The following is a 27,781-nucleotide window of genomic DNA, read 5'->3' as shown; positions in this document are numbered from 1 at the left end:
TGACACCACAGTATGAACTCCTTTAGAACAGAGATAGTGCTTCCCTACTGCCACATCTCCAGCACTAACACAACCAGGCACATGACCAGCATGCCACAAACACCTATTGAAGGCAATACTGGATGGATGGATGGATGGATGGATGGATGGATGGATGGATGGATAATATATTATAAACCATGAATGCTTAAAGGGATTGGCCCAGTTACTCACTGTTGGGAAACTAAGCCTTTGAGTCTCAATGGCCCCAAAATTAAAACATTATTTTATGTATTATATAAGAGATATGAGTTCTTTTTTTAAAAAGATTTTATTTATTTACTCATGAGAGACACACACAGAGAGAGGCAGAAACATAGGCAGAGGGAAAAGCAGGCTCCCTGCAAGGAGCCTGATGTGGGACTCGATCCTGGATCCTGGAATCATGCCCTGGGCCAAAGGCAGATGCTCAACCACTGACCCTCCCAGGTGTCCCAAGATATGAGTTCTTACTCAAGTTCTGCAATTGACTTGCTGGTTGATATTGGCCAAGTCATTTCCCTGTTATGGACACAGTTTCCTCAGACGAATATAATATACCGATTCCCAAGTCTTATAAGATGGTGGACTGAAATAACACTCAAACCCTTTCTACAACAAAATTCAAGAAGTACTACATTAAGAATAACAATTTTTAAATGCATAACTGAGCTCATAAGAAATAAGACAGGTCTTTATATGCCAGAAACAAAAGAAAAGCTAAAGTCTATACCCTGAAGTATATAAGCTGATGCTGTGACTGCCCAGTTAGTGGGTTGAGGGGTTTTGAACCTAGTTAATTAGAGGCTTAAGTAGTAATATCTACAGAGTACCCAGGAACATAAAGATAACACAATTTTTTTAAGTACAGCGTTTTGAAAGAAACACAAATAGAACTTCCTAAAATGAAAACTATATTAATTTAAATTGAATATCCAAATGGATGGGTTCAGTAGTAAATTCGATAACTTGAAGAGAAAAATAGTAAACCAAAAGAAAGATCTGAGAAATATAATCAGAATGAAGATGGATATAAAAAGAAGGAGCTAAACTTACTGGACAATGATAGGTAAGAATGGATGGAGGTGATGGACGGTAAACATTTTAAGAATCCAGTGTCAGTGAGGAAGAAAATTTGACTTTATTAAGCCTGGTATGCAGACTTAAGAGCAAGCACTAGAATGTATAATTTCCAAGTCAGAGAAGGAAGAGGGTTAAAAAAAATTTATTAATACAATAGAAAGAGCAAGAGATAAAAATACATATACATTTTTTTAAAAGGCAAGAAAATGGGTGAAGGTGAGTGTGACATACAGGCTTCCAGCTATGAAATGAGTAAATCATGGGAATGAGAAGTCTAGCATAGGAAATGGTCAATGATGTTGTAATAATACTGCACATGACTGATGGTAGCTACCCTGGTGGTGAGCACAGCATCATGTAGAGCTGTGAAATCACTGTTTTGTACATGGGAAACAAGTGTAACATAGCGTGTCAACTATACTCAAAAATTTTTTTAAATAGCCAAGATATGGAAGCAACCAAAGGGCCCCCCGATAGATGAATGGATAAGGAAGATGGAGTATTATTCAGCCATGAAAAGGAATGAGAACTTGCCATTCACATGGATAGACCCAGGGGGTATGATACTGACTGAAATAAGTCTGAATGAGAAAGACAAATACCCTGTGATTTCACTTACATGTGGAATCTAAAATACAGAACAAACGAACAAACAGCAGAATTAGACCTATAAATAACAGAGAAAAAAACTGATGACTGCCAGAGGATGCGCAAAATGTGTGCAGTGAGAGATAGAGGTTCTCCAGTTATGGAATGAATAGGTCACAGGAATAAAGATAGAGTGTATGGAATATAGTCAATGGTACTGTGATAACATTGTAGGGCGACAGGTGGCAGCTACACTTGTGGTGAGCACACTATAACATATAAAGAAGTTGAATCATTACACTGCACACCTGAAATTAATGTAACATCAAGTAACAAATATACTCAATATTTTAAAAAAATTTTAACAAAAAGACAAGAAAACTACCAGTCTGGACTAGATGGCACGGAGCCGTTTCTTTCTGCTTCTCCCCTCTGAATATAATTACAAACCCTGGAAATAACAAAAAGCAACCAAGGAGAACTCTGAAAGATGGAAAGAGAAATGAAAACTAGCTTAGGAACCCAAACTAGGACTAGAACACAACATAGGGCATCTTATATCCCTCCTCCCAACAGAAGACAATGCAGGCCTGGCATTTCTTTCCCAACTCCCAACCTAGTATGACAAGATGGCACAGGAAGGCTCAGGCTTCCTCTAGTTGGAACAGGAATCCCTCCAACACCACTGAGCCAGCCCAGCACCACCAGCAAAGGAATCAATAAGGACTCCCAATGACAATAAATGGTTGGGACTCTCCAACTCTGAGATATACTGGGGTATCTTGGAGGCACCAGCATGAGTGGTCCAATTACAACAAGTAGCCCAGTCCAGAAAATCTCTTCATGCCTGGGAGCCTGAGACTATCCTCCACACTAGAGGGCCAAGGGGCAGGGATGAGGGACAGGAGGTGCAAGCAAGGCTTCCACTACAACAAATGACCTAGGCAAAGAGGCCTCTTTGTGCCCTTGAGCCAGAGACTCCCCTCCTTGACTGGGAGAAACTGAGACCACTAGGGGGGAAACACTGCAAAAAGCAGGGACCCCAAAATCATCTTTGCACACATGGGCCTGAGATTCCTCTCCTCACCCCACCCACCTGCCAAGAGGCATGGAGGCAGCTGAGTAGCAGGAGCAAGAAGCATTCTGCCACAGTGAGTGGTCTAGCCCTGAAAGCTTCTTTGCCTCCCTCAACAGACCTGAAATTCTACTTTCTGACCCAAAGACATCAGGTATTTGGGGGCATCCACAGGCACAGTAAGTGCACAGCTCAGGAGGTACACTCCAGCCCTGCACACAGATGGACCCCACCCAAAAAACACACTATCAGAGAAACTTCTCTGTCCTCAGAGACTTGAGTCTTCCAAACTCTCAATCTGGACAAACCCCTACCCCAACCCCACCCCCGCAAACAAAGTACCACTGTGGACCAGCAGGAGCCCCATCAGCACCAGATAAATCAATCAGAATAAAATACCACGTCCAAGGTTCTGAAAATTCGGCTGCCATTGAAACCACAACCAACAAAAAGTAGACAAGAATATGTGCACTAAACATAACTAGGAGATTTAATAGAACCCAGGGGTGGAGTTAAGATGGCAAAGGAGTAGGAAGACCCTAGCCTGCCTCCTCCGTCAAACACAGCTAGATAAATATCAAATCATTCTGAACACCCAAGAAATTGATCTGAGGACTGAAAGAGTAAAAATCCACAACTAGACTAAAAACACTGTTTTGGGAAGGTAGGAGCTGTGGAGAGTTGATTTGGGTAGAGAAGAGCTACGATGGGTGTTACGATGAGGAGGGAGCCCTGATGGCAGAGAGAGGAGCAAGGGAGAAAGGAAGAGAGAAAGAGCAGAAGTGCAGTGCAGGGAATTGCCCAAGAAAAACTGTCCCCCAAATCCACTGACTAGGAAAATGAGAAGGGTAAACTACCACAAGTTTTCATAAACAGCGGGGTACAGAGAATTTTCAGAGGTCTGTGACTCTACCAGGGTCACACCTGGTGAGCTCTGCAGTGCTCTGGTGGGGAAGGAGGACAGAGACGTGGGAGTGAGCAGTTTGGTCTGAGGGTCCCCTGGGTCACATGAGGAGAAGCAACTCCATTGCTTGGAGTGCATTTGGGAGAGGGGATATGACCTTTCTGGGCAAAAGATTTGGCCAGAGCCACTGAGCTGCCCGTTCCCTAACAGAATCGGGGATGCTGTTTGAGGACAGAGAACCTTGCTGCTGGCTTTCTGCTGTGCTTCACCATAAACCTGAACTGCTGCGTGGTTATACAGATTTCTGGACAAACTGGCCAATGGCCACAGCATAGCAAGACCCTCCCCAAGAGGATCACACTGGTCAGCACTGCACAGATCTCTAAACTTTGGATTTTTGAAACCAAGCCACACACCTGAGATAAAACACAAAGTACTCTGTCACCTGGCAGGCAGGCAGCTCAGATACAGGCACAGTGAAGTTGGGGATCTGACAGAAACAGGAAACACAAGAGACATGACTATTGGCTTTTCTGTGAGGGCTTCCAGAAGAGTAGCAGGCAGGAAATCCCCACTCCAGGGCCCTCACCCTGCCATCAGTGCTGACCAACATCAGAGAGCAGCACAGCGCCATGTTGTGGAGTCTGGAGACATTTACATGGAGCTCAGCCCCACTGCACCCTGCAGGTGCATCTCCCCTGGGGCAAGTCCAACTCAGAATCAGTGCAACAGACCCCTCCCCCAGAGGACTAGCACAAACCCCTGGCTAGAACCAAGCCAACTGACCATAGAGTGCTTCGAAGCTTCAGCTCTAGGGGAAATAGGATCAACCTTCCCTTTTAACTTTATTATTACAATATTTATTAGTTTTAATTTCATTTTATTTTTATTTTTTATTTAAAAATTGTTTTGTATCTAGCTTCTTTTGTTTAAGATTTTATTCATTTATTCATGGGAGACACACAAAGAAAGGCAGAGACATAGGCAGAGGGAGAAGTAGGGTCCATGTGGGGAGCCCAATATGGGACTCTATCCCAGGACCCTGGGATCACGACCTGAGCCAAAGGCAGATGCTCAAACACTGAGCCACCCAGGTGCCCCCTGGATCTAGCTTCTTTTAACAGACCAAAACACACCTAGGATCCACCTTTCTTTTTATTCTGGACAAAATGACAAGACAGAGAAATTCACCCCAAAAGAAAGAACATGAAGAAACAGCCAGAGATTTCATCAGTACAGAATAAGATGTCTGAAGTAGAATTTAAAGCATCAAGCAGGACAGAGGAGAGTTAAGATAGCAGAGAAGTAAGTTCATCTCATCTTTTGAATACAACTAGATAGCTATCAAATCATTCTGAACACCCGAGAAATCAACTGGATATCTAAGAAAGCAAATGCTGCAAGTTTACCAATACAAAAGTAACTATGGTTTCAAAGGTAGGAGGTGTGGAGACTTGAATCTGGTATGATAGAGCTAAGGGTATGGCGGAGAAGAGGGACCCTGCTGAAGGAGGCTGCCACAAAGCATTATAAGCAGTGGAGTGCAAAAGCAGAACTTTTAGGAGTCTGCTACAGCGGGAGATGTGCCTGGCATAAAGGTGCTCTTGTGGTGAAGTGAGTGGAATATCAGGTGTCAAAAAATGACCTCAGGATCCCTGGCTCACAAGAACAGATGGTGCCTGAGTGCAGCAGAGTTCCCAGGCATAGGAGCTGGGAAGCCAGCTAAGAACAGCGAGTCTACGAGCTATCCTCTGTGTCCCCATAAACTGTGAACCACCGTGGGGTTGTATGATTACTCTCCTGGGAAAGGTCCAGCAAAAGGCAGAAGGATACAGAGCAAAACCCTTCAATGGGAGGAGTAGCATGTATCCACACAACAAGAGTCCCTAAAATTTGGAGTTTTGAATTTAGTTATACAAGCCTGAGATAAAAAAGCTCAGTCACATCTATAAAGAACTTATTAAACGCAACACCAAAGAAACAAAAAATCCAGTCATGAAACGGGCAGAAGACATGAACAGAAATCTTACACAGGAACACATAGACATGGCCAATGGAATGTTTTTTATATTCCCCAAATGAATGAGACCATATAATGTTTGTTCTTCTCCAATTGACTAATTTCACTCAGCATAATACCCTCCAGTTCCATCCATGTCGAAGCAAATGGTGGGTATTTGTCGTTTCTAATGGCTGAGGAATATTCCATTGTATACATAAACCACATCTTCTTTATCCATTCATCTTTCGTTGGACACCGAGGCTCCTTCCACAGTTTGGCTATTGTGGACATTGCTGCTAGAAACATCGGGGTGCAGGTGTCCCGGCGTTTCATTGCATCTGTATCTTTGGGTTAAATCCCCAACAGTGCAATTTCTGGGTCGCAGGGCAGGTCTATTTTTAACTCTTTGAGGAACCTCCACACAGTTTTCCAGAGTGGCTGCACCAGTTCACATTCCCACCAACAGTGCAGGAGGGTTCCCCTTTCTCCTCATCGTCTCAAACATTTGTGGTTTCCTGCCTTGTTAATTTTCCCCATTCTCACTGGTGTGAGGTGGTATCTCATTGTGGTTTTGATTTGTATTTCCCTGATGGCAAGTGATGCAGAGCATTTTCTCATGTGCATGTTGGCCATGTCTATGTCTTCCTCTGTGAGATTTCTCTTCATGTCTTTTGCCTATTTCATGATTGGATTGTTTGTTTCTTTGGTGTTGAGTTTAATAAGTTCTTTATAGATCTTGGAAACTAGCCCTTTCTCTGAAACGTCATTTGCAAATATCTTCTCCCATTCTGTAGGTTGTCTTTGAGTTTTGTTGACTGTATCCTTTGCTGTGCAAAAGCTTCTTATCTTGATGAAGTCCCAATAGTTCATTTTTGCTTTTGTTTCTTTTGCCTTCGTGGATGTATCTTGCAAGAAGTTACTGTGGCCGAGTTCAAAAAGGGTGTTGCCTGTGTTCTCCTCTAGGATTTTGATGGAATCTTGTCTCATATTTAGATCTTTCATCCATTTTGAGTTTATCTTTGTGTATGGTGCAAGAGAGTGGTCTAGTTTCATTCTTCTGCATGTGGATGTCCAATTTTCCCAGCACCATTTATTGAAGAGACTGTCTTTTTTCCAGTGGATAGTCTTTCCTCATTTATCGAATATAGGTTGACCATAAACTTCAGGGACCACTTCTGGGTTCTCTATTCTGTTCCATTGATCTATGTGTCTGTTTTTGTGCCAGTACCACACTGTCTTGATGACCACAGCTTTGTAGTACAACCTGAAATCTGGCATTGCGATGCCCCCAGATATGGTTTTCATTGTTAAAATTCCCCTGGCTATTCGGGGTCTTTTCTGATTCCACACAAATCTTAAAATAATTTGTTCTAACTCTCTGAAGAAAGTCCATGGTATTTTGATAGGGATTGCATTAAACGTGTAAATCGCCCTGGGTAACATTGACATTTTCACAATATTAATTCTGCCAATCCATGAGCATGGAATATTTTAACACCTCTTTGTGTCTTCCTCAATTTATTTCAGAAGTGTTCTATAGTTTTTAGGGTATAGATCCATTACCTCTTTGGTTAGGTTTATTCCTAGGTATCTTATGCTTTTGGGTGCAATTGTAAATGGGATTGACTCCTTAATTTCTCTTTCTTCAGCCTCATTGTTAGTGTATAGAAATGCCACTGATTTCTGGGCATTGACTTTGTATCCTGCCACACTGCCAAATTGCTGTGTGAGTTCTAGCAATCTTGGGGTGCAGTCTTTTGGGTTTTCTATGTACAGTATCATGTCATCTGGTAAGAGGGAGAGTTTGACTTCTTCTTTGCCAATTGGAATGCCTTTAATGTCTTTTTGTTGTCTGATTGCTGAGGCTAGGACTTCCAATACTATGTTGAATAGCAGTGGTGAGAGTGGACATCCCTGTCTTGTTCTTGCTCCTGATTTTAGGGGAAAGGCTCCCAGTGCTTCCCCATTGAGAATGATATTTGCTGTGGGCTTTCCATAGATGGCTTTTAAGATGTTGAGGAATGTTCCCTCTATCCCTACACTCTGAAGAGTTTTGATCAGGAATGGATGCTGTATTTTGTCAAATGCTTTCTCTGCATCTAATGAGAGGATCATAAGGTTCTTGGGTTTTTCTCTTGCTGATATGATGAATCACATTGATTGTTTTACGAGTGTTGAACCAGCCTTGTGTCCCAGGGATAAATCCTACTTGGTCATGATGAATAATTTTCTTAATGTATTGTTGGATCCTATTGGCTAGTATCTTGTTGAGAATTTTTGCATCCATGTTCATCAGGGATATTGGTCTGTAATTCTCCTTCTTGGTGTGGTCTTTGTCTGGTTTTGGCATTAGGTGATGCTGGCCTCATAGAACGAATTTGGAAGTACTCCATCTCTTTCTATCTTTTCAAACAGCTTTAGTAGAATAGCTTTGGTTTCTTCTTTAAATGTTTGATAGAATTCCCCTGGGAAGCCATCTGGCCCTGGACTTTTGTGTCTTGGGAGTTTTTTGATGACTGCTTCAATTTCCTCCCTGGTTATTGGCCTGTTCAGGTTTTCTATTTCTTCCTGTTCCAGTTTTGGTAGTTTGTGGCTTTCCCAAAATGGTCCATTTCTTCCAGATTGCCTAATTTATTGGCATATAGTTGTTCATACTATGTTTTTAAAATTGTTTGTATTTCCTTGGTGTTGGTAGTGATCTCTCCTTTCTCATTCGTGATTTTATTAATTTGAGTCTTCTCTCTCTTCTTTTTAATAAGGTTGGCTAATGGTTTATCTATCTTATTAATTCTTTCAAAGAACCACCTCCTGGTTCTGTTGATCTGTTCCACAATTCTTCTGGTCTCGATTTCGTTGAGTTTGGCTCGAATCTTTATTAACTCTCTTCTTCTGCTGGGTGTAGGATCTGTCCGCTGTTTTTTCTCTAGCTCCTTTGGATGTAAGGTTAGCTTTTGTATTTGAGTTCTTCCCAGTTTTTGAATGGATACTTGTATTGCAATGGATTTCCCCCTCAGGACTCCTTTTACTGCATCCCAAAGATTTTGAATGGTTGTATCTTTATTTTCATTAGTTTCCACGAATCGTTTTAATTCTTCCTTAATTTCCTGGTTGACCCTTTCATCTTTTAGCAGGATGGTCCTTCACCTCCACGTGTTTGAGGTCCTTCCAAACTTCTTGTTGGGATTTAGTCCTAATTTCAAGGCATTATGGTCCGAGAATATGCAGGGAACGTTCCCAATCTTTTGGTACTGGTTCAGACCTGATTTGTGACCCAGTATGTGGTCTATTCTTGAGAAAATTCCATGTGCACTTGAGAAGAATGTGTATTCAGTTGAGTTTGGATGTAAAGTTCTGTAGATATCTGTGAAATCCATCTGGTCAAGTGTATCATTTAAAGCTCTCGTTTCTTTGGACATGTTGTGCTTAGAAAACCTATCGAGTATAGAAAGAGCTAGATTGAAGTCACCAAGTATAGGTGTATTATTATCTAAGTATTTCTTCACTTTGGTTATTAATTGATTGATGTATTAGGCAGCTCCCACATTTGAGGCATATATATTGAGGATTGTTAAGTCCTCTTGTTGGATAGATCCTTTAAGTATGAGATAGTGTCCCTCTTCATCTCTCACTACAGTCTTCGGGATAACTTTTAGTTTATCTGATACAAGGATGGCTACCCCTGCTTTCTTTTGAGGACATTTGAATGGAAATGGTTCTCCAACCTTTTATTTTCAGGATGTAGGTGTCCTTCTGTCTAAAATGTGTCTCTTGTAGACAGCAAATAGATGGGTCCTGCTTTTCTATCCAGTCTGAAACCCTGTGCCTTTTGATGGAGTCATTAAGCCTGTTCATGTTCAGAGTAACTGTTGAAAGGTATGAGTTTAGTGTCATCATGATACCTATTCAGTCCTTGTTTTTGTGCATTGTCCCACTGGACTTTTTTTAAAGGGGAATTTTAAGAGTCCCCCTTAAAATTTCTTGCAGAGCTGGTTTGGAGGTCACATATTCTTTCAGTTCCTGCCTGTCTTGAAAGCTCTGTATCTCTCCTTCCATTTTGAATGAGAGCCTTGCTGGATAAAGTATTCTTGGTTGCATGTTCTTCTCATGTAGGACCCTGAATACATCCTGCCAGCTTTTTCTGGCCTGCCAGGTCTCTGTGGAGAGGTCTGCTGTTACCCTAATAGTCCTCTCCATAAAAGTCAGGGATTTCTTGTCTCTTGCTGCTTTAAGCATCTTATCTTTATCTTTGGAATTTGCAAGCTTCACTATTAAATGTTGAGATGTTGAACGGTTTTTATTGATTTTAGGGGGAGATCTATTTTCTGGATCTGAATGCCTGTTTCCTTTCCCAGGTTAGGAAAGTTTTCAGCTAGGATTTGTTCAAATACATATTCTGGCCCTCTGGCCCTTTCGCGACCCTTGGGAACCCGAATTAAATGTATGTTTTTCTTCCTCAGGCTGTCGTTTATTTCCCTCAATCTATCTTCATGGTCTTTTAATTGTTTGTCTCTTTTTTCCTCATTTTCCCTCTTTGCCATTAACTTGTCTTCTATGTCACTCACTTGTTCTTCCACCTCGTTAACCCTCGTCATTAGGACTTCTAGTTTGGATTGCATCTCATTCAATTTATTTTTAATTTCTGCCTGATTGCATCTAAATTCTGCAGTCATGAAGTCTCTTGAGTCCTTTATGCTTTTATCCAGAGCCGCCAGTAGCTGTGTAATAGTGTTTCTGAATTGGCTTTCTGACATTGAATTGTAATCCAGATTTTGTAACTCTGTGGGAGAGAGGACTGTTTCTGATTCCTTCTTTTGAGGTGAGGTTTTCCTTCTAGTCATTTTGCTCAGTGCAGAGTGGCCAAAAACAAGTTGTATTGGGAAAAGGAGAAAAAGAGAGGCGAGAAAGAAGAAAAGAAGAGAGAAAAAGTAAAAAGAAAAAGGAAGAAAAAAAGAAGAAAAAGAGAAAGAAAAAGAAGAGGAAAAAAAGGGGTGGGGGAAGCAAACAAATCAAAAAGAAAAAGAAAAAAACCACGTGGGAGTATCTTCTGATTCTGTATACTTTAAGTCCCTTGACTTCCCCTGGAACTGGTCCATCCAGCTGGTCTTCTGGGGGAGGGGCCTGTTGTGCTGATTCTCAGGTGTTAGCACTTGGGGAGCTGCTCTGCCCCTGCCTGGTGCAGGGCTCAGGGGGGGGTTGTTTACCCCGTGAGGCCCCAGGAGGAACAACCGCAGTGGCGGGGCCAGATCTGCAGCCCTGGAGTCAGCTCCCGCAGTAGCTCCGGAGCTCTCGGTCTGCAGGGCCTGGAGGCTCCGGGGCGGGGCCACTGATCTGCTCAGCTCGGGGCAGGAGCGTCCTCGCTGTCCTGGGCCCTCATGGCCTCTGCCTGTCCCGGGGGAGGCCGGATCCTGGGCTGTGTCCCGGCGCCCTGTGCTCTGGGGCCTGCGCTGTTGGATTCGCGCTCCCGTCCCGCTGCCCCCTCCCCGGAGCCTCTTCCTCTGCCCGAGCCCCCCCCGAGCTGCTCCCGCCCCACAGCCCCCTCCCCGGAGCCGCCCCCGAGCCCCCCCGAGCTGCTCCGGGTCCCCCCGTGCGTGCTGCAGCCCTTAGGGAGCTCGGCGCACTCTCTCGGGGCACAGGTGCCTGTTAGTGTCCCTGGGAGCCCGAGGGCATCCCCGCCTCCTGGGTCCTGCTCCACCTCCCTGGAGCCCCTTTCCGCCCGGGAAGGTTGGTACAGCTCCTGCTTCTCCGGGTCGGGGCTCTCCTGTCCTGGGGACACTCGCCCCGGCCTAAGCCCAGCTCCTCGCGGGGCCCCTCCCCCTTTGAGGCCTTTTGTGTCTTTATTTCTTTTTCCCCGTCTTCCTACCTTGATAGAAGTGCGAACTCTTCTCACTGTAGCATTCCAGCTGGTCTCTGTTTAAATCTCAGGCCGAATTCGTAGATTTTCAGGATGATTTGAAGGTTATCTAGGTAATTTGGTGGGGACAGGTGATTTGGGGACCCTACTCTTCAGCCGTCTTGCCCCTCTCTATTCATTGTTTTATTATGCATATATTATTTCATTCTTTCTTATTTTGGGATCCAGTTTCTTTTAACAAGCAGACTAAAACACACAGGATCTAATGAGGTTTTTTGTTGAGAGTTTTTCCTGTTGTTGTTTTTCTTTCTTTCTCTTTTTCTTCTGAATAAAATGACAAAATGGAAAATTCACCCCAAAAGAAAGGAGATAGTAGTCACTGACAGGGATGTAATCAATATGGATATAAGGAAGATGTCTGAACTAGAATTTAAAACAATCATTATAGGCGACTTGAGGGGCTAACTGCTTAAGCATCTGCATTTGGCTCACATCATGATCCCTGGGACCTAGGATCGAGTCCTGAATAAGGCTTCTCACAGAGAGCCTGCTTCTCCCTCTCCCTGTTTCTGCCTCTCTATGACTATACCCTGCCTCTAAATGATTATAAAAATAATCATTTTTACATAAAGATAATCACTAGCTAGGCTTGAAATAAGTATATAGGACAATAGAGAATCCCTTACTGTAGAAATAAAACACCCAAAATCTAGTCAGGCTGAAATTAAAACTGCTATTATTGAGATGTAGTCACAAGTGGAAGTCATAAAAACAAAGATGAACAAGTCAGAAGAATGAATCAGTGATATATAAGATAAAATAATAGAAAATAAGGAAGTTGGAGGGCAGGGCAAGACAGCAGAAGAGTAGGGGTCCTCAGCTCACCTGGTAAGTTAGTGAACTTACCTAGATAACTTTCAAAACATCCAGAACACCTAGAAATCGACCTGAGATTTAAAGAGAGAACAGCCAGAACACTACAGAAAGGTTTTCGCTTCTAACAAGGTAGGAACGAGGAAAAAAATAAAATAAAAAAGAATCAAGTGGGGTAGGGGCACCGTGAGGAGCTGGGCTAAAGCCAGGCAGTTAAAGCCTCCGAGACAGGAAAGCCCAGCCCCAGAGAAGCAGGAACTTTAAAAATTTGCACCAGATTCTTCCCGGATGAAAAAGCACTTAGCAGAGAAATCAGGAAGAATCGCAGGAGGGGCAGTGAAGGCTCCAGTTTCCCGAAGTCACTAGTAGAGGAAGGGGCACCAATGGGAACGTGCACCACAAACTGTGGACCTATCTCAGTAAAGGGCAGGAGCAAGCAGCCGGCGGGGCATTTGGGAGAAGCCAGTCGGTTAGGAAGGCTGGCTCCAGACTGAGGTGTCTGTGCCCTGCTGCCTTCAGGAGCCACGTACCCAGGGAGCATGGTTCAAGCAGCAGAGGACCCCAGATCCCAGGGCCTTCAAGCAAAGCCCAGGATCCTGCACTTCCCCTGGGATAGGCGGAATCAGGGAGGGCAAAGGACAGTGAGAACTCTCCTGCTACTGGGCACCTCCAAGCTGTGCAGAACAGTATACCCCTGCCAGCTTGAGAGCATCTAGGCCAGTGTGGACTGGGAGACTGCATTAATAGTTACTAGCGGAGAGCTGACTCCAGAGCTGGAATTCTGGCCTCCACCATTATTGTATTTTCTCCTAGTTTTACCTTGTGCCTGGGAGACGCAGGGCCTCCAGGGAACAAAGGCTTCACAGGATAAACAGCTCACACTGATCCCGGCACCTGGAAGGGGGTGGGGCATCTCCCCCAGGCAGAGAATCAGCACAGCAGGCCCCTCCCCCCAGAAGACCAGCTGGAGGAACAGGGGAAGAGCAAGTACGTTTTTTTTTGTATATTTTTTTATTGGAGTTCAATTTGCCAACATATAGCATGGCACCCAGTGCTCATCCCAAGTGCCCCCCTCAGTGCCCATCACCCAGTCATGCCATCCCCCCACCCACTTCCCTTGTGGGAACGAACCCCTTGTTCATTTCCCACAGTTAGGAGTCTCTCATGTTCTGTCACCCTCACTGATATTTCCCACTAATTTTCTCTCCTTTCCCCTTTATTCCTTTTCACTATTTTTTATATTCCCCAAATGAATGAGACCATATAATGTTTGTACTTCTCCCATTGACTTACTTCACTCAGCATAATACCCTCCAGTTCCATCTGCATTGAAGCAAATGGTCAGTATTTGTCATTTCTAATGGCTGAGTAATATTCTATGTATATATAAACCACATCTTCTTTATCAATTCATCTTTCAATGGACACCAAGTCTCCTTCCACAGTTTGGCTACTGTGGACATTCTTGATGAAACAGTGCTGGAAAGCTCCAGGGGAAGTCGAGGGATTTAGAGTATATAGAACTAGATGGTGTACCCCACCTTATTTTTCCCTTTTTTCACTACAAATGGTTTTAATATCAGACTAAAAATTTCCAATATTCTTTCTCTTTTCCCACCTTAATTACAATATTTTACCTCTTCATTTTTAAGTTTCTTCCTTTTTGACTTTCATATTTCTAAATTACAAGTCTTAGATATATTTTCCACTACTATATTCCCTTCAACATACTCAATTTAATTTTAGGAGATACATGAGGTGTTTTTTCGTTTTGTATTTTTGGTTTTCTCTGACTCATTTTGTTCTGCAATGGCAGAAATTAATACCTTCTAAAACATGACCAGTGTGCACCAGAACCAAGTGGTATATACCATGCTGGTTCATTCTGTGAGATTATATTCTCTCTTCATTCCCATTCTGCCCCCCTCTTTTATCTTGTTTATCTTTTGGTGGCCAATGTTAGGGATATCTACAAATATTGCTGGTTCATAAATTTGGGACTGAGCATCTTCTAACATACAGAACTTAATAAACTCAGAACTAAGATGACCACCCTTTAGGACCCGTCAGAGAGGCTACATTCTCCTGCCACTAAAACCCCTTCACCACCACCATCTCCTAATACCCCCCCTTGTTTCTTCTTTTTTTTCTTTTTTCTTTTTTTCCTCTTTACTTTTGCTTTTTCTCTTCTTATTTTCTTTCTTCTTCTTCTTTCTTCTTCTTTGGGATTCTTGGACTTTCATTTTGTATTATTTTGTTTTAAAATTTGTTTTCAATTTAGTGGTCCTTTTGTTTTCATTTGTTCTGATCTTTGTTTACATTTTCTGGTCTCTGACCTCATCAGAATCATCTAGGGTGAAACTTAAGTAGGTCGTTATTGATATACTTGACTCAGCCCACTCATACAACAACTCTGCATTGAGTAAAATGACTAGAAGGAAAAAAATCACCGTTAAAGAAAGGAGCAGAAATAATACTTTCTATCACAGAGTTACAGAATATGGATTACAACTCAATGTCACAAAGCCAATTCAGAAGCACAATTACAAAGCTACTGGTGACTGGAAAAAAAGCATGAATGATTCTACACACTTCATGACTGCAGAATTTAGATATAATCAGTACAAAATTAAAAATCAATTAGGAGAGAGGTGGGGCAAGGTGGCAGAAGAGTAGGGTCCCCAAGTCACCTGTCCCCAGCAAATTACCTAGATAACTTTCAAATCATCCTGAAAACCTATGAATTCGGCTTGAGATTTAAAGAGGGAACAGCTAGAATGTTACAGTGAGAAGAGTTTGGCTTCTACAAGGTAGGAAGATGGGGTGGGGTGGTTAGAAATAAAGAAACAAGGGATCCCTGGGTGGCGCAGCAGTTTAGCGCCTGCCTTTGGCCCGGGGCGTGATCCTGGAGACCCAGGATCGAATCCCACGTCGGGCTCCCGGTGCATGCAGCCTGCTTCTCCCTCTGCCTATGTCTCTGCCTCTCTCTCTCTCTCTCTCTCTCTCTCTGTGACTATCATAAGTAAATAAAAATTAAAAAAAAAAATAAAGAAACGAAAGGCATCCAAGGGGGAAGGGCCCTGTGAGGAGCCCAGCTAAGGCGACAGGGCTAGTGCCCCCAGGACAGGAGAGCCCAGCCCCGGAGAAGCAGGAGCTTCATCAATCTTCCCGGACAGGATGAGCACTGGGTGTTATTCTGTATGTTGGCAAATTGAACACCAATAAAAAATAAATTTATTATTAAAAAAAAAAATCTTCCCGGATGGAAGGTGCTCACAGGGAGTTGGAGCAGAATCCCAGGAGGGCGGGGATGCCCTCAGGTTCCCAGGGGCACTAACAGACACCTGCACCCCAGGGAGAGTGCGCCACACCCCACAGCCCAGCTCCCTAAAGGGCTGCAGCGCGCACTGGGCTGGACCTGGGAGAAGCAGCTCCCAGGCAGCTTGGGCGGCGGCTCCGGGGGGAGGGAGCTGCGCGCCCCGGAGCACAATTCCACCAGCACAGGCCCAGAAGCCTAGGGCGCCGGGGGACACAGCCGAAGATCCGGCGCTCCCCCCAAGACAGGCAAAGGCCAGGAGGGCATAGGACAGCAAGGCGGCCTGAGCTGTGCAGATCAGTGGCCCCCACCCCCAGAGCATCCAGGCCCTGCAGACTAAGAGCTCCTTAGTTACTGCAGGAGCTAAATCCAGAGCTCCAGAACTGGCCGCCACCACTGTTGTTGTTCCTCCTGGGGCCTCACAGGATAAACAACCCCCAACGAGCCTCTCAGTGGCCTCACTGGATAAACAGGTTAAATATCTTTCACTGAGCCCTGCACCAGGCAGGGGACTGAGCAGCTCCCCCAAGTGCTAACACCTGAAAAACAGCACAGCAGGCCCCTCCCCAAGAAGACCAGCTAGACCGACAAGGGAAATACAAATTATTGACCAAGCAACACTGGAAACTTCCAGAGGAAGTCAAGGGATTTACAGTATACAGAGGATACTCCCCCTTGTTTTTTGTTTTTTTATTTCTGTTGCTTCCCCCTCCCCTTTTTCTTTCTTTCTTTTTTCTTTTCTTCTCTTTTTTTTTTCTTTTTTCTTTTTTTCTTTTTCTTTTCCTCTATCTCTTCTCCCCTTTTCTCCTTTTCCCAATACAACGTGTTTTTGGCCACTCTGTACTGAATAAAAGGAAAACCTCACCTCAAAAAAAAGAATCAGAAACAGTCCTCTCTCCCTCAGTTACAAAATTTGGATTACAATTCAATGTCAGAACGCCAATTCAGAAGCACTATTATAAAGCTACCGGTGGCTCTAGAAAAAAGCATAAAGGACTCAAGACACTTCATGACTGCAGAATTTAGATCTAATCAGGCAGAAATTAAAATCAATTAAATGAGATGCAATCCAAAATAGATGTCCTAATGACGAGGGTTAACGAGGCAGAAGAACGAGTGAGTGACACAGAAGACAAGTAGATGGCAAAGAGGGAAACTGAGGAAAAAGAGACAAACAATTAAAGATCATTAGGATAGATTAAGGGAAATTAGTGACAGCCTAAGGAAGAAAAATCAACATTTAATTGGGATTCCCAAGGGCGCCGAAAAGGACAGAGGTTCAGAATATGTATTTGAACACATCATAGCTGAAAACTTTCCTAATCTGGGAAAGGAAACAGGCATTCAGATCCAGGAAATAGAGAGATCCCCCCCTAAAATCAATAAAAACCGTTCAACACCTAGACATTTAATAGTTAACCTTGCAAATTCCAAAGATAAAGAGAAGATCCTTAAAGCAGCAAGACACAAGAAAGACTTTTATGGGGAGGACTATTAGGGTAACAGCAAACCTCTCCAGGGACCTGGAAGGCCAGAAAGGGCTGGCAAGATGTATTCAGGGTCCTAAATGAGAAGAACATGCAACCAAGAATACTTTATCCAGCAAGGCTCTCATTCAAAATGGAAGGAGAGATACAGAGCTTCCAAGACAGGCAGCAACTGAAAGAATATGTGACCTCCAAACCAGCTCTGCAAGAAATTTTAAGGGGGACTCTTAAAATTCCCCTTTAAGAAGAAGTCCAGGGAACAATCCACAAAAACAGGGACTGAATAGATATCATGATGACACTAAACTCATATCTGTCAATAGTAACTCTGAACATGAACGGGCTTAATGACCCCATCAAAAGGCGCAGGGTTTCAGACTGGATAAAAAAGCAGGACCCATCTATCTGCTGTCTATAAGAGACTCATTTTAGACAGAAGGACACCAACAGCCTGAAAATAAAAGGTTGGAGAATCATTGACCAATCAAATGGTCCTCAAAAGAAAGCAGGGGTAGCCATCCTTATATCAGATAAACTAAAATTTACCCCGAAGACTGTAGTGAGATTTGAAGCGGGACACTATATCATACTTAAAGGATCTATCCAACAAGAGGACTTAACAATCCTCAATATATATGCCCCGAATGTGGGAGCTGCAAATATATCAATCAATTAATAATCAAAGTGAAGAAATACTTAGATAATAATACACTTATACTTGGTGACTTCAATCTAGCTCTTTCTATACTCGATAGGTCTTCTAAGCACAACATCTCCAAAGAAACGAGAGCTTTAAATGATACACTGGACCAGATAGCTTTCACAGATATCTACAGAACTTTACATCCAAACTCAACTGGATACACATTCTTCTCAAGCGCACATGGAACTTTCTCCAGAATAGACCATATACTGGGTCACAAATCGGGTCTGAACCGAGACCAAAAGATTGGGATTGTCCCCTGCAGATTCTCACACCATAATGCCTTGAAATTAGAACTAAATCACAACAAGAAGTTTGGAAGGACTTCAAACACGTGGAGGTTAAGGACCATCCTGCTAAAAGATGAAAGGGTCAACCAGGAAATTAAGGAAGAATTAAAAACATTCATGGAAACTAATGAGAATGAAGATACAACCGTTCAAAATCTTTGGGATGCAGCAAAAGCAGTCCCAAGGGGGAAATACATCGCAATACAAGCATCCATTCAAAAACTGGAAAGAACTCAAATACAGAAGCTAACCTTACACATAAAGGTCTAGAGAAAAAACAGCAAATAGATCCTACACCCAGCAGAAGAAGAGAGTTAATAAAGATTCGAGCAGAACTCAACGAAATCGAGACCAGAAGAACTGTGGAACAGATAAACAGAACCAGGAGTTGGTTCTTTGAAAGAATTAATAAGAGAGATAAACCATTAGCCAGCCTTATTTAAAAAGAAGAGAGAGAAGACTCAAATTAATAAAGTCATGAATGAGAAAGGAGAGATCACTACCAACACCAAGGAAATACAAACGATTTTAAAAACATATTATGAACAGCTATACGCCAATAAATTAGGCAATCTAGAACAAATGGACGCATTTCGGGAAAGCCACAAACTACCAAAACTGGAACAGGAAGAAATAGAAAACCTGAACAGGCCAATAACCAGGGAGGAAATTGAAGCAGTCATCAAAAACCTCCCAAGACACTAGAGTCCAGGGCCAGATGGCTTCCCAGGGGAATTCTATCAAATGTTTAAAGAAGAAACCATACCTATTCTACTAAAACTGTTTGGAAAGATAGAAAGAGATGGAGTACTTCCAAACTTGTTCTATGAGGCCAGCATCACCTTAATTCCAAAACCAGACAAAGACCCCACCAAAAAGGAGAATTACAGACCAATATCCCTGATGAACGTGGATGCAAAAATTCTCAACAAGATACTAGCCAATAGGACCCAACAGTACATTAAGAAAATTATTCACCATTACCAAGTAGGATTTATCCTCAGGACACAAGGCTGGTTCAACACTCATAAAACAATCAATGTGATTCATCATATCAGCAAGAGAAAAACCAAGAACCATATGATCCTCTCATTAGATGCAGAGAAAGCATTTGACAAAATACAGCATCCACTCCTGATCAAAACTCTTCAGAGTGTAGGGTTAGAGGGAACATTCCTCAACATCTTAAAAGCCATCTACAAAGAGCCCACAGCAAATATCATTCTCATTGGGGAAGCACTGGGAGCCTTTCCCCTAAGATCAGGAACAAGACAGGGATGTCCATTCTCACCACTGCTATTCAACATAGTACTGGAAGTCCTAGCCTCAGCAATCAGACAACAAAAAGACATTAAAGGCATTCAAATTGGCAAAGAAGAAGTCAAACTCTCCCTCTTCGACGATGACATGATACTCTACATAAAAAACCCAAAAGCCTCCACCCCACGATTGCTAGAACTCACACATCAATTTGGCAGCATGGCAGGATACAAAATCAATGCCCAGAAGTCAGTGGCCTTTCTATACGCTAACAATGAGACTGAAGAAAGAGAAATTAAGGAATCAATTCCATTTACAATTGCACCCAAAAGCATAAGATACCTAGGAATAAACCTAACCAAAGAGGTAATGGATCTATACCCTAAAAACTATAGAACACTTCTGAAAGAAATTGAGGAAGACACACAGTGATGGAAAAATGTTCCATTCTCATGGATTGGCCGAATTAAATTGTGAAAATGTCAATGTTACCCAGGGCAATTTACACGTTTAATGCAATCCCTATCAAATACCATGGACTTTCTTCAGAGAGTTAGAACAAATTATTTTAAGATTTGTGTGGAATCAGAAAGACCCGAATAGCCAGGAGAATTTTAAAAAAGAAAACCATTTCTGGGGGCATCACAATGCCAGATTTCAGGTTGTACTACAAAGCTGTGGTCATCAAGACAGTGTGGTACTGGCACAAAAACAGTCACATAGATCAGTGGAACAGAATAGAGAACCCAGAAGTGGTCCCTGAAGTTTATGGTCAACCAATGTCGATAAAGGAGGAAAGACTATCCACTGGAAGAAAGACAGTCTCTTCAATAAATGGTGCTGGGAAAATTGGACAGCAACATGGAGAAGAATGAAACTAGACCATTCTGTTGCTCCATACACAAATATAAACTCAAAATGGATGAAAGATGTAAATGTGAGACAAGATTCCATCAAAATCCTAGAGGAGAACACAGGCAACACCCTTTTTGAACTCGGCCACAGTAACTTCTTGCAAGATACATCCACGAAGGCAAAAGAAACAAAAGCAAAAATGAACTATTGGGACTTCCTCAAGATAAGAAGCTTTTGCAGAGCAAAGGATACAGTCAACAAAACTAAAAGACAACTTACAGAATGGGAGAAGGAGAATTACAGACCAACATCCCTGATGAACTTGGATGCCAGAGTTTTCACCAAGATACTAGCCAAGAGGATCCAGCAATACATTAAGAGGAGTATTCACCATGACCAAGTGGGTTTTATTTCTGAGCTGCAGCAGTCGTTCAACATTCACAAATCAATGCGATATAACACATTAATAAAAGAGAATAAGAACCATATGATCCTCTCAATAGATGCAGAAAAAGCCTTTGATAATCCTACACATCCTTTCTTGATAAAAACCCTCCTCCATGTAGGGATCTAGAGAACACACCTTAACATCTAAAGACCATATACAAAAGAACTATAGTGATATCATCCCCAACAAAGAAAAACTGAGAGCTTTTCCCCTGAGGTCAGGAACATGACAGAGATGTCCACTCTCACCATTGCTCTTAAACATAGTACTAGAAGTGCTAGCCTCAGCAATCAGAGAACAAAAGAAATAAAAGGCATCCAAATCAGCAAAGAAGAAGTCAAACTTTCACTCTTTGCAGATGACATGATACTCCATCTAGAAGACCCCAAGAACTTCACTCAAAAACTACTAGAACTTGCACAGGAATTCAGCAAAGTCACAAGATATAAAATTAATGCATATAAGTCAGTTATATTTCTATACACTAACAATGAGACAGAAGAATGAAAAATCAAGGAATCCATCCCATTTACAACTGCACCAAAAACCATAAAATACCTACGAATACACCTAGCCAAAGAGGTTAAGCAACTATACTGTGAAAAGTATAGAACACCTATGAGAGAAATTGAGGAAGACACAAAAAAGATGAAAAAATATCATATGCTCATGGATAGGAAGAATAAAGAATTTTTTAAATGCCTATGTTACCCAAAGCAATCTACACATCCAATGCAGTCCCTATCAAACATTTTTCACAGAGCTGAAACAAATAATCCTAAAATTTGTATGGAACCACAATATACACCCAAATAGCCAGAGGAATCCCCCCCAAAAAAGAAAACTAAAGCTGGGGGTATCACAATGCCTGACTTCAAACAGTATTACAATGGTATAATCATCAAGACAGTGTGGTGCTGGCACAAAAACAGACACATAGATCACTGCAACAGAATGGAAAACCCAGAAATGTACTCTCAACTCTATGACCAAAGGAAAGAACATCCAATGGAAAAAGAGTCTCTTCAACAAATGGTGTTGGGAAAATTGGACAGCCACATGCAGAAGGAAACTGGACTATTTTGTCATACCATACACAAAAATAGGCTCAAAACAGATGAAAAACCTAAATGTGAGGCAAGAATCCATCAAAATCCTACAGAAGAACACAGGCAGCAACCTCTCTGACCTCAGCCACAGCAACTTCTTGTGAGACATGCCTCCTAAAACAAGGGAAACAAAGATAAAAATGAACTATTGGGACTTCATCAAGATAAAAAGCTGCACAGCAAAGGAAACTGTCAACAAAACTAAAAGACAACCTACAGAATGGGAGAAGATATTTGCAAATGACATATCAGATAAAGGGCTCACTCGTATCCAACATCCAGAAATAACTTATCAAACTCAACACCCAGAAAACAACAAATCCAGTCAAGAAATGGGCAGAATATATGAACAGACACTTCTCCAAAGAAAACATAGACATGGAAAACAAGCACATGAGAAAATGCTCTGCATCAACTGCCATCAGGGAAATACAAATAAAAACCACAATGAGATACCACCTCACACCAGTGAGAATGGGGAAAAGTAACAAGGCAGGAGACCACAAATGTTGGAGAGGATGCGGAGAAAGGGGAACCCTCTTGCACTGTTAGAGGGAATGTGAACTGGTACAGCCACTCTGGAAAACAGAGTGGAGGTTCCTCAAAAGGTTAAAAATGGAGCTACCCTTTGACCCAGCAATTGCACTACTAGGTATTTATACAAAGAATACAAACATAGGGATTTGAGGGGCCACATGCACCCCAGTGTTTAGAGCAGCACTATCCACAATAGCCAAACTGTGGTAAAAGCCCAGATGTCCACTGACAGATGAATGGATAAAGATGTAGTGTGTATATATGTATATATACACACACACACTACTCAACCATCAAAAAAGAATGAAATCTTGCCATTTGCAAAGTCATGGTTGGAGTATTGTTTGGCATTATGCTCCATGAAATAAGTCAGTCAGAGAGACAAATACCATATGATTTCACTCATATGTGGAATTTAAGAAACAAAACTAATAAACATAGAGGAAGGGAAGGAAAAATAAAATAAGATGAAAACAGAGAGTGATGCAAACCATAAGATACTCTTAACTATAGGAAACAAACTGAGAATTGTATGAATGGAGATGGGTGGGGGGAAGGGGTAATGGGTGATGGGCACTAAGGAGGGCACTTGATGTGAGGAGCACTGGGTGTCATATGCAACTGATGAATCACTAAATTCTACCCCTGAAACTAATAGTATACTATATTTGAACTAAGTTGAATTTAGATAAAAAATTTCTTTTAATTATAAGGATACTACTAGTTGGGCTTGAAAAACTGCCTAGAAGACACTAGAGAATCCCTTATGCATAAATAATATCACTAAAATCTAGTCAGGCCAAACTAAAAATCTCAAATAAACAATTCAACTTTACATCGAAAGCAACTGGAAGAAGAAAAATGATGTTTAAAGTTAGTAGAAGGAAAATAATAATAAAAATCAAAGTGGAAATCAATGAAATAGAGACTAACAATAGAAAAGGTCCATGAAACTAAGCAGTGGTTCTCTAAAAATATAAACAATATTGACAAACTGTTAGACTTACAAAAAAGAGAGAGAAGGCTCAGATAAAATCAGTAATAAAAGAGACACTACAATTTATGCCACAAGTCCAAAGTATCATAACAGACTACTGTGAACAATTATATGCCAACAAATTGGACAATCTAGAAACAATGGATAAATTCTTTAACAGTTACGATCTGGGGCACCTGGGTGGCTCAGTCAGTTAAGCATGCCGTTGGCTCAGATCATGATCTCAGTGTCCTGGGGTGGAGTTCCATGTCAGGCTTCCTGCTCAGTGGGGAGCTTACTTCTCTCTCTCTCTCCCCCATGCTTGTGCTCACTCTCTTTGCTCTCTCCCTCAAGTAAATAAACCTTTTTAAAAATTTTATGAAGGATGATCTGGGAGTAGTTATGTGCTGGGAGGATTCCAGAGTGGGGTGAGGAATGGAATGACACTGGGACAGGGAGCAGTGTCCATGAGTGGGTGACAGCAAGTAAAAGAAGTAGGGGTGGGGGGACACTGAGGCAGGGAGCAATGTCCGTGGAGGGAGAGAGAACATTGAGTATGAAGGACCAGGGGCCAGAAGCACCAAGGTGAAATTAGGGGAGGCCCAGTCCAGTCCAGTCCTGGGCTGGGAGGGAGGTCAGCCTGAATCAAATGAGGAATGGAAAGCCTCTCCATGGTGCTAAGGACTTCTCAGCTACTTCACCAAGAGGCCTTTCCCAGCATGCAGCACTAGAGGTCTGCTACCTTCATAGTGTGATCTGGAAACCCTGACCATTTTGAACAGGCCAAGGCTTCAACCCAGGGTATTTGATGCCACTCCCTCACAGATGGCCCAACTCCATGATAGTTGAGCCCCTACCTCCATGCCAAGTGCTGAATGCATGCTGAGAACCCAGCTCTAAGAGAGGGTCCACTGCAAGAGCCCAGCAGTACCCTGTATGCTTTAGTGTCCTGGCCTGCAGGAATGACCTTAAGTGCAGCACATATGGTGCTCTGAGCTGGGCACATTTTAAGTGTGTCTTATATGTGTTAACTATACTATTGAGCACCCCTCTCAGGCAGCTCTGTCATGTCCTCATTTTAAGGATGAGATTGCTGAGGCTCAGGGATGATGGGAGTAGGAAGAGGAGACAGCTGGGTCCTTCTCTCTCTGGGCTATCCTTCCTGGTTGCCACTGTACAGGTGCTCACCTTCCTGCACTGGTGACCAGGCTTCCCTTGAAGACCCTGTGGCATAGGGGACTGCCACTCACAGAGCTGGGGTGACTTAGGCCAGATCTGTTACACACCTGAGATGATGATGGTGGTAACTATGGCAGGTACTGGATGCCAGGCACATCTGGAGGATGCTGTCTCTAGGGTGCACACAGGGTCCATGTGCATGTGCAGGCAGGTGCATGTGCAGCTTCCTGAGAGCAGAACCACACCTACCTGGGCCCCTCCCCTCCCCATGTGGCCACAGGCCCCCTTGCAAGGGTCCGTATGTCCAACTCTCTAAGGTGTTCAGCCCACGGCACCTGGTATGCTCAGAGGATTAGTCCCTAGAGAGGAAGAGGATCTTCAGTACGAGCTGGCAGGCCCCTGCCATAAAGGCCTGAAGGAGGGAAAGTAGCCCAGATCCACTCCTGTCCTGCTTTCCACAGACATGTGTCAAAGCACTGATGACCTTCACTTGCCAAACCCAATGGCCACCCTCTATTTCCACCTCACCTGACCACATCACTGACTGCACCCTTTTCAGCCAAGGCTACTACTCCAACTCTCCATGACCTTTGGCCCTCTGCCTCCCTCGCATCTCAGTAGGTGTGTCCATGAGCATGCCACGGGCACCTGATCCAATCCCTGTACTCAGACCTCTGTCCTGCCCTCCAAATCTTCCCATCGGGACATTTGGGACAAACCTCACCCTTCACACAGCACACTCCTAAGTCTCAGTCTGAGGTGCCCAGAATGGGGCCTAGAAGCTTGGTCAGGAATCCCCCCTCCATCCTCCAGCCAAACCTCAGCAAGTCCTGCCAAGGCTTGCTTGACAACACATCTCCAATTATCCCAAGGTGTGCCTTCCCACCACACAGCTTCCAGCACTTCCCAACACTTCTCCAAGTTCTCTGTCCCCAGAGCCACCCTGCCTAGGGCCACTCGTGGCTCTGTCCCAGTCTGGAAACCCAACATAATCCCCCACCCTCCATCACAGCTCCTTCCACCACTCTGCAGCACCCACTAATTGGGTGGTTGCTCCACAAGGCAGCAAACTAGTCTGTGTATCCAGCCCCATGCCTGGCACTGAGTAGAGCCCAGTATGTGTTGAGTGCATGGATGGTGTACTCTGGTCTTAAATGGAGGAGAGTTTGAGTGGGTCAAACGCAGCAGGGACTGTGGGCAAAGCCTGGGGTGGGTGTTCAGGAGGAGACATGCTGCCCTTCCATGTGGAAGAAGGAGCAGCCACAAGGTTGGACAGGGCCTGAGACAGGCCACCTAGGGCCTACCATGACATCAGTATGGCAGGATGGGCAGAGAAGGGAGGCCTAACTATGTAGACTGGACATGTATAGAGGATTCCTCAATGGCCTGGAAGGCCCAGGCCAGGGCTCACAGAAGGACTCAAAGCTAGTTTAGAGAAGCCCTGTGGAGGGAGCACCAGCATGGGAGATGCACTTCAGAAGTGAGGGATGGGTGTGAACCACACACCCCTCATGGCAGCCCACATGGTGCTAGGGCTACCCTGGTCTCCACCACACAGACACTTGCAGATGTACCACCTCAGTGCACACATGGCTCACCCTGGGCAGTTAGGAATGACAGGGCAACAGCCTCTGCGCTGACAAAGTCTCAGGGTGGCCTTTCACAAGGCCCTTCCCCTCTTAGGACCTCTCCCTGAAGCCCCTTCTCAGCCCCAAAACACTGCAAACAGAAGGCAGGGTAATATGGAACACTTGCCTCAGCCCAAGTCAGCGACCAAGGAGCAGAAGCATGGAGGCAGGGGCTTTGTGACTCTGCAATCAGACACACACCCTGATCCAAGCACATCCTCTCCTTCTGGGTTCAAAGTGGGAGCCCCAGGAGACAGGCAGGCCTGGGAGGGGTTTGACAGCAGAGACATTCTTGGGGCTGCTCTGACACCCAGTGGTGATTCTCAGAACCAACTGCTCCAAGGAGAAGTGCAGCTGCTCCCCTGCAGGGAAGTGGGGCAGTAGGCAGAGAAAGAGGGAGAAGGGGTAGGGTGGAAGAGAGGGAGGGACAGCGGGAGAGGGCAGGAGAGGGTGGGAGAGGGTGGGAGAGGGTGTAGGAGGAAGTCTCTAGGCCAGTGGTTCTTAAGACTGGAACTTGAAGTGGAATCAACTTGGCTGACTTGCTCATTCAGGTCTGGGCTGAGTCAGAGTGTATTTCTAAATAGATTCCTGGGGATTGCTGGTGGTCTGGGACAACACTGAGAACCACTAGTCTAGGAAAGAAATGGGAGTCGAAAAGGAACATCTGTGCTAGTGCTGCCTACAGGCTGGTTCTGTCATTACCATGCTATATTCCCATCGTGCTGGCCCCAAAGTCCTTCCGTGGTCCTTCCCATACATCTGCTGAGCAAATGTAGCCTCCCCATTTGGGCATGAGAGGTGGCTCTTGAGAACTGGGATGAACACCTTCCACAAGGACTCAAAGGTTCAGCCTCCCATTGTGCCTGATACACTTATCCTGTGCCCATGAGATGCTCACTTGGCCTTTGACAGGTCACCAAAAGGGCTCTGCCTAAGGGGCTGCTCAGGAACACCCAAGGCTCACGGTCCATTGGGAGATAATCCTGCTTGAGAAATGTCATCCAGATGATTAGGGCTCAGGCAAGGTGCCACTGACCTGATTTATCACTGGCCAGGCAGAGGAACAGAGAGCTGTGTGAAGTCAGTGCCAAACACCTGCCTCCCACTGTATCTCTCCCCTCCTCACTGTTTTGAGCTGGCAGAGGAAGAAAGGCTCCCTAGGATGTCAGTAGGCAGAGCAAGGGTTGAAGGGAGGTGCTATTGGCAGAGTGGAGAGGAAAGCATAAGTGTTCCAGGCAGGCAGGGCTTGGAGAAGCTGGGACCAGGGGTGGTGAGGCTGGAAGGAATGCCCTGGGGACTGGTGAAAGCGCAAAGACTGCAGTCCACCCTGGACCCCTCTGACCTTCCTGAGCCCCAGGAATATGCACTTGTCATCAGCACCTGGACACTGCAACCTCACTGTGCTACACACTATACCTCAGGTTAAAACACAGAGGTCCATTCCTCCCATTGGCTGAGGAGACACAGCAAGTCACACAGAAACAGGCAAGAATGTAGAACTCTCAGTGAAGGGAGGATAAGGAACAATCAGGGGCCATGATGTCATCTGCCACAACGCCCAGTAAATACTTGATGGGATGAATGAGTTTAACAGATGGA

At 43.9% G+C, this 27,781-nt stretch overlaps 1 long non-coding RNA gene across 8 annotated transcripts in view; it reads right to left on the bottom strand.

The window, feature by feature from the left end:
- Positions 1–27,781, bottom strand: part of LOC144291609 (uncharacterized) — a 151,199-nt gene extending 123,418 nt beyond the window's left edge. For 5 of the 8 annotated variants that reach the window (XR_013358956.1, XR_013358953.1, XR_013358949.1 and 2 more), the window contains exon 1: positions 27,599–27,659. This is a non-coding gene — a long non-coding RNA (uncharacterized LOC144291609). Of the gene's footprint in view, positions 1–24,661; positions 24,782–27,598 lie in introns of all 8 variants that reach the window. The other 3 variants (XR_013358952.1, XR_013358950.1, XR_013358955.1) reach the window with 3 other exon arrangements.

The sequence above is a fragment of the Canis aureus genome, chromosome 20 (genome assembly GCF_053574225.1).
Source record: "Canis aureus isolate CA01 chromosome 20, VMU_Caureus_v.1.0, whole genome shotgun sequence".
Lineage (NCBI taxonomy): Eukaryota > Metazoa > Chordata > Mammalia > Carnivora > Canidae > Canis > Canis aureus.
Note: the sequence above shows the minus strand (reverse complement) of the source record. Positions and strands in the feature narration are given on the sequence as shown.